Below are 8,133 nucleotides of genomic sequence, written 5' to 3'. Positions count from 1 at the left end.
GGAAGCATGGACCGTACAGAAACCCAAATGTGAGAAAGGCCAAGATCATGACTAAAGTTGTGAGAAGTCTGCACAGGACTTTTGGGGGATGACGATCCAAGAAGCAATTGAGGAAACGCTGGTCAGACCTGGAATTGAGGGAGCAGGATCAGTATGGAAGGATCAAGAAAGTGCTGCAAAAAAGTATTTGTCATGTGTTCCTATTGTTGTGCTTTTTAAGGACAGTTTCCCGCACAGTATTTATCGTAATTCTTAATGAAGATATTTTTAAGATACAAAATCAATCTATATGACACGAGACGAGTGATCATACAAAATAATTACATTTATTGGTTGACAAAAAACAAATATTTACATGAAATTAAAATACAGATTGCATTACATTAACATCTTGAAATTTAATGGAAACACCCTCAAAATGGGAGTAGTACCTTGGATGTAATATCATCATGATAACTTCTTGGTAGAATTAATAACCTTATGATAATTGACAATTAAACAGAACGTCTGTATTTCACACATCCAACCTTTACTATACTGTTGGTAAGTAAGTGGTTAACAATGTGAAATAAATTAAATGTTTGTTTGTCAATAAAAGTGGCATCTATGCAAAAAGAAATATTTTATGAAAACATGAATCTTTAGAGAAAAAATCTAAAAGGCGGTTATTGATTCGAGAGAACAATTATCAATAGAAGAATATTCAATACATCAATATTTGAGTGAACATACAAGATATAATCAACATGGCATATTTACCCATTCCAAAATGGCTATTAGTCTGGTTACCAGGATTTAAGATGGCTGCCGTGGCTTTCAACATGGATACTCTTAAAGAGGATTTACTTCTTACGACCTCTGAGTTCCAAGGATTAGGTTTCAGCAATCTTCATGAATGTTAAAACATGTATTCATGCATGGTGCATGGATGTCAGTCTGTCTGGGAGTATGTGTATCTCCCAGTGTCCCTTCTCAGGGTGGGTCCCTGAGCCTCCTCTCTCATGGCCTCTTTCTTGCTTCTTAAATACCCTCTTAAACAATACGATCATGAAATTATAATAAGTTCTGCCCAAAAGGTATGTGTTCCTTTTCTATTGGTTGGCAAGGCTTAATAATTAACCTTTTCCGGGAGCCTAATGATTTAAAGGTTCAACCACCAGGTGTCTCACATGTGTTTGGAGTTTATCTCTTTAAGTTAATATATTCTATTTTTATAATGTGTATTATTTGTATGTTAGTGAAAAGAATATATATATCTAGTATTCAGGGATGCTAGTAACCAACATAATATAAAATACGCTTAGCATAATTTTCAAAATAGTTTTTATTGAGTTTAGCGAACATACAACAATGCAAATAAGCAGTAGGTACAAACGGTACCACAAGTACAATCGGTATGATAGGTACAATAGGTATAATAGGTACAATATAATGTTAATTTTAGTACATAACAGTCTATAATATCAGCTTATAAACAGCAATGATGAAAGGGAAGGGTGAGAGATACAGGAGGGGAGGGGAGTGGGAGGGGGGAGGGGAGAGGGAGCTGAAGAAAAAGAGGGGGGAAGAGAAGAGGAGGGGGAAAAAAAAGGGAAGGGGGGAGGATAGGAGGGGAAGAGCAAGAGAGGACGGAGAGCCGTGGTATTATCCAGAGTCAAAGAGTTAATCAAACATTGCGGTAATGTTCATACCATACCGACCAGGGATTCCAGAGAGTTTTAATGCGATGATGGTTATGTTTCCCTCTAGAGAGGACAATTTCATATGTATAGTGAGTTTGGACTACCATGATAATTTCGTCCAGTGATGGGGCTGCAGTTGTCTTCCATTTTCTTGCTATTAAAAGTTTTGTGGCTAAGAGAATGTGTGTGGTGATTAAACGTAGGTCTGATGGAATGTCGTTGATGGTGATATTAAGGATTGCCAGAGAAGGAGTTAGTGGAATGTGTAGGTGCAGAACTTCATGTAGTAGTGTTTCTACTTTGGACCAGACTTGTTTTATATGCGGGCATGACCAGAAAATATGTAGGAGTGTCCCAGGCAAGTTACATTCTCTCCAGCAGGTATGCGTTGTTTGTTTGTTGAATTTGGCCATTCTATATGGTGTCAAGTACCACCTCATTGTAATTTTTTGGGCGAACTCCCAAAGTGCGGAGCAAGCAGTGTATGTGTAAGTGGACTTAATTGCTTGTTGCCACTGACAATCTGAGAATTGTGTTTCAAGGTCTGCCTCCCAGTCTGTAAGGGGTTTGGACTTGTAGAACATGTGTTTTCCCTGTAAGGTGGAGTATACTATTGAGATCCCTTTAGAGTTATGATCGTTAAGAAAGAGGAACTTCCAAATGTTTAGTGGTAAGGAACTTTCTAAAGAAGGGTGAGCAGCGAGGCAATGTCTTATCCTGTAGTATGTTAGATAGTCCGTCATATGAGTGGCCGACTGTTGTTGCGTGAGTGTATGCGAATTAGATTTAATTAGAGAGCGAAGTTCCGACGTGTATGTTGTCATGGCAGATATCCAGACAGGAATGTGGAGGTCGGGAGTAAGTAGTTGTAGTGTTTCAAGGGGGATTGGAATGGGTCGCAGGGGAAGATTTGTCCAGTTAGTGTAGTGTAGTGTTCTCCAAGTTTTGACTGTGGCTTGTATGGTAGGTGAGTATAGAGATAATTGTGGAATCTTAGTGGAGGTGCTAAACAACCAGGTGGATAGATTAGTGCCAGGTGTCATTGTGTTCTCCCCAACTTGGTGTTGGCGTGTGTGTTAAACCATTCTTTCGTTTGGGATATGATGGTAGCAATATAGTAATCCTTAATATCTATGTGTCCCATACCACCTACTGATCTGTGTTTAATGAGCTTAGTATGATTGCATCGTGGTTTCTTGCCTTGCCAGAGAAAGCGTGTTAATGCAGATTGTAGTGAATTAAGATAAGCAAGCGGTACTGGTATAGGCAGTGTACGAAAGACATATAACAGTTTAGGTAATGCCATCATCTTGAAGGCAGCTAGACGGCGTGCCGAAGAAAATTCATGTTTTGATATCTTTTCCATGTCTTGGAGTAGCGTTTGTTTGATGTCAGGATAGTTACGGGAGAAGAGTAACTTTGTGAATCTAGTAATATGTATACCCAGATAGGGTAAACCAGTGTCAGCCCAAGAGTAAGGGAACAAATTTCTAAGAAGGTTACCAGTGGTCGCATCCAAACCCATGTCTAAAATAAGGGATTTATGTTCATTCACTTTATAATATGATACATCACCGAACCTTTTCAATAATGATTGTACCGAAGCCAGGGAAGAAAGGGGATCCGCGATCATCAATATGACGTCATCAGCAAATAAATTAATTTTGTGTTCTGTCTGGCCAATGGTGAATCCTTTTATGTTGCAATGTGTTCTAATGTGTTCGGCCAGGGGTTCCATTATTAAGTTAAAAAGTTAAAAACTAGTGGCGATAAGGGGCACCCTTGGCGTGTGCCATTAGTGATCTGGAAGGGTCTAGATAACATTTCAGAGGTATATACTTGGGCAGATGGTGACGAGTATAGAGCTAAAATTGCAGAGAGTATCGTATCTTGGAATCCGAACTTAAGTAGGGTTGCTTTCATATATTCCCAGTGTACTCTATCGAACGCCTTCTCTGCATCTAAAGACAGAAGCAGAGAAGGCGTTCTAGTGAGCTCAGCATGGTGTACCACATTAATTATTCTACGGGGTAGCATCAAAGGCTTGTCTCCCCTTGGTAAATCCGGATTGGTCTCTATGTATTAAATGGGGCATCAAGTCTATCAGTCTGTTAGCTATAAGTTTGGCGTAAATCTTGGTGTCTACATTGAGAAGAGAGATTGGCCTAAAATTCTGTGGATGTGATGGGTCCTTCCCCGGCTTCGGCAATGTAATAATTAGAGCAGACAACATTTCTGGAGGAAGAGAGGAGGAGGAGGCAGCGTCGTTGCACACTCTGGAAAAGTATGGACTGAGGAGCGAGCTAAATTTTTTATAATATTCACCAGTAAGACCATCTGGGCCTGGAGATTTGTTGGATGGCAGGGCAGAAATGGTGTTAATAATTTCCTGTGGTGTGAATGGTGCATTCAGTGACTGAAGTTGATCACTTGAGAGTCTGGGAAGTTTTATTTCTTGGAGAAAGGAATCTATGTCCTGAGGAGAGGGTTGTATGGTATTGGGGTCTGATTTTAAATTGTAGAGGGATTCATAGTAGTGGCTGAATGCGTCTGCTATAGCAGAAGGATCTATTACTTTTTTGTTCGGGGTGGGGTGAAATATAAAAGGAATTTTAGTCTTGGAGTAATGACCTTTAATTCTGGTAGCCATGGCTCGACCAGCTTTGTTACCGGTGGAATAATGTACAGCTCTAAAGTATGTATGTGCTTTTTGGTAATTATCAAGTAGGTGAGCTCGTAATTCTAAGGTGATCTAATTTAAGTTTAGTGGAAGGGTTAGGATTGGATTGATTTTTGTTTTCCAGGATTTTGATGTCTGAAGTAAGTGTGTCTAGGCGCTGTGATCTCCTCCTCCTCTCTTTGGCTCCCAGTTGTATAAATACTCCTCTTATGAACGCTTTATGAGCGTTCCATAGTGTGAAATTATCATTAACAGACTCTTCATTGAGGGAGAAGTACTCCTCCAGTGCTTGTTTGAGGTGTTCTGAATATTGTGGGGAGTTAAGAAGTGAGGCATTAGCTCTCCAGATCCGAGTTTTGGATATGGTCGGAGAGTCCTCCACAGTTATCATAATCGGTGCATGGTCGGACCATGTAATGGTAGAAATCTCTGAAGCAGATATACGGGGTAAAGTCCATTTGTCCACCAAGAAGTAATCTATGCGTGCGTAAGAATTATGGCGTGGAGAAAAGTAGGAATAGTCTCTTTCCGTAGTGTGGTGACATCTCCAAACGTCATAGAGATCATTATTCCTTATGAAGGGTCCCATTTGGGAGGCAGGTCTAGTAGTGTGAGAGGAGGTATCGATGATGATGTCCAGGACTATGTTTAAGTCCCCACAGATTATGAGTTGGCCATGTTTAAATGTATTTATCTTCTTCAGAAGCTTGGAGAGAAAGTTAATTTGCTTTTTGTTGGGAGCATATAGGGCCAAAATAGTATATCTGACGTTATTTAAAGAGCAGTCTAGTGCAAGATATCTGCCATTGGGATCTACTAGGCTATTGTGTAACGAAAAGGAGATTGTATTTTTAATTGCTATTAGCACTCCATTTCTTTTTTCAGGCCCCGAGGCTCGAAAAATATTGGGGAAGTGTCTATTGGTACATGGGGGTTCTGCCGTGATTTTAAAGTGCGTCTCTTGAACGCAAAGGACATCACAGTGAGAGGATAGTGCAGTTTTCCACAGAGACGACCTCTTGGCTGGGTGATTAAGACCCTTAACATTGAGAGATAAGAATTTAGGCATTCTGTGCAATGGTGGAGGAGGGTCGTGAGAGGTGTAGTAGTACTCACAGTTGACGGCTTATCAGGTATTGTCGGTGTAGAAGTTGCGGAGACAATGGATCCACTGGTCGGTTGATGGAGCAGGTGCGGAAGTCAGTAAAGGTCTGAGGGTTGTGCTCTCCAAGGAAAGGATGGGTGGGGGAAATAAGCGGACAGTCAGTATACACAAGCTGAAACAACAATAGGGAGATAAAACAATGGAAGGGGGGTGAGATGGTGAGAGGAAGAAAGGTAGCGCTCGGTAGTAAGGTGGTAGAACTACCTAGCAATCTGTGGGGGTAGTGTTCGTGAACAATCTGCAACGAGCAGGCACTGGAATGGAGGTTGCAGTGGATTTCTAAACAGTGATACCACTAATCTCATGTTCAGTAGCTGGAGTGGACCCTAGGATCAGAAGAGCCATGGAGTTGGGTTTTAGTATGCAGCTGCTGGATTGGCAGTATTGGTTCAGGGACAATGCCCCCCCATTCACGGAGAAGCTGTATACCTTCTTCAACTGTATGAATGCTGAATTTCTTTCCATTTCTGTTGATCAGGAGTTTGGTGGGGTAACCCCATTGATATGGAATCTTGTGGTTATTTAGTGGCTTAGTAATGGTGTGTAGTTGGCGCTGTTGCTGGCGCGTGTACTGGGATATATCTGCATAGAATTGCAGTTTTTGGTATGGTGGAGGAAGATGTTCCATTCTTCTGGTTTTGGCTAGAAGCATATCTTTGGTGTGGAAGAAATGTATTCTCATGAGGGTATCTCTGGGACCTCCACAGATAAGTGATGCGGTTTCGGAAGTCGGTGAATACGATCGATGACCGTTTCAATTGGGGGTAGCTCAGGTAGGATTGAGGAAATCATTTTTCTAGCATAGGATTGTAGGTCTGGGGGTAAGATTGTTTCGGGGATCCCCCTGATTTTTATATTATTGCGCCTCGAGTGGTCTTCAAGGTCCGCCATTTTGGCGCGAACCCATTGTTGTTCTTCTCTGGTGTGTTCCTGAGCATCGACTAAATCATTAACTGTGACAGCCATTTTGCCCATCTGCTGTTCAAGAACGTTTACTTTGCTACTCACGGTGACCATTTCAGACTTAAACGCTGTGACTAGAGAGGCGATATCAGAATGTAGGGAGCTGTGTAGAGAGATCAGCATGTCTTTTAACACGGTGTCTATCACAGGCTGATTAGCAGTGGGGAAGGCCACAATAGGGGAGGATGCTGGTGTCTGTGTGAGGAGACTGCCCAGTGTAGGCCTTACCTCCAGGGCTGGAGTAGTAGCATTGAGCCTCATTCACGACTTAGCCGGGCTGTTGGATGCTGACTGGGGTCCCTGGGATGCTGCGGAGTTCACATCTTCTTCCTGTGCCTGTGTGTTCAAGACGTCCGCATCAGGCAGATCAGTATAGGCCCGTTCGTTGTGCTGTGAGGTATCGCGGGCGCCATTTTGAGAGCTACCGGAGGAGAAGAAATACGTCAATTTTCTCGGGTGCCGGTACTCTTTTCTTTTCTGTGATGTTCCGTTCTGGTTCCCGAACGTGTGCTGATCCGGTTGGTTCATTTTTTAGCGGTCGGATCAACAGTATACGGCCGTTGTCACCCGTTCAGTGCAGGAGCTGAGGAGTCAGGCTTCCATTCAGCTCGGCAGTTGGCCACGCCCCCCCCCCCCCCCCCGCTTAGCATAATTTTGATTAATCCCTATTACATAAATGGTTATATATGTGTATATCAATGTATATCTATTAAATCTAGTCTATTTAGAAAGGACACTGGTTATACATATCAATCAATATCACATAAAAATTTATTTATATGGCTAACTGGATAATTCTGATATATTCAATTAATATTTGTTTATCTAAACATAGGTTAAATTCTTATATAGTTATAATCACGATTATATGTTTTTCATAATACTAATTCGTTACTTAAACACTTCTACTTATAATCACACTTTCATATATATTTTCTTATTAACACAGTTGTTAGATCATCAGAGACTAAAATTATAATTATCGTTTGTGACCTACAAATATCATAGATAATCTAAATGATGTATCAAAGATATGGATGACTCTGGTATATTTTCCTTGATTCTTATAACATCCATTGCAACATAACATATTATATGTCCATATCATATGTAGATACATGTATTTGTCATTTCACTTTGGTTTGTCATCCTGGCGTATAATTAACTGGAGTCTCCTGCCATTGTTTTGGGGAACAAGACTGAGTCGGAATTTAGAAAAGATGAAGCAAAATATCAATAATGTTCAAAAAAGAATTACCAACATCATTGATGTTTTAGGCAAAATCTAAACCAAAACAAATATGTAAATGTTAGTAAACACAGGTCACACGGAACCAGACCGCGCTATAGAGGTACTGGCAAACCACGGTATAAACTAACAGAACACTAAAAAACGGTGTCACCACCCCTATACCTCGCAGTCCTAAAAAGGATCGCAAGTAATAGCAAATATCAAAAAATTCAAAAAATTTAATAATTATATTAAGAGGGGCCAGGCGCTACCTTTAGTGGCTAAAAAGAGATGTGTGCATATATGTGTATAGGCATAAATATATGACTGCACATACAGCACCACCGGCTAGAAAATGCCGATAGTTATTGATGGTGAGACCCCCCACTGTCCACTAATTAGATGCAGGAGA

This window comes from Lithobates pipiens, unplaced genomic scaffold (genome assembly GCF_037356315.1).
Source record: "Lithobates pipiens isolate NorthernLeopardFrog02 unplaced genomic scaffold, aLitPip1_a1.2 Scaffold_18, whole genome shotgun sequence".
Classification (NCBI taxonomy): Eukaryota; Metazoa; Chordata; class Amphibia; order Anura; family Ranidae; genus Lithobates; species Lithobates pipiens.
This window is presented reverse-complemented; position numbering follows the sequence as displayed.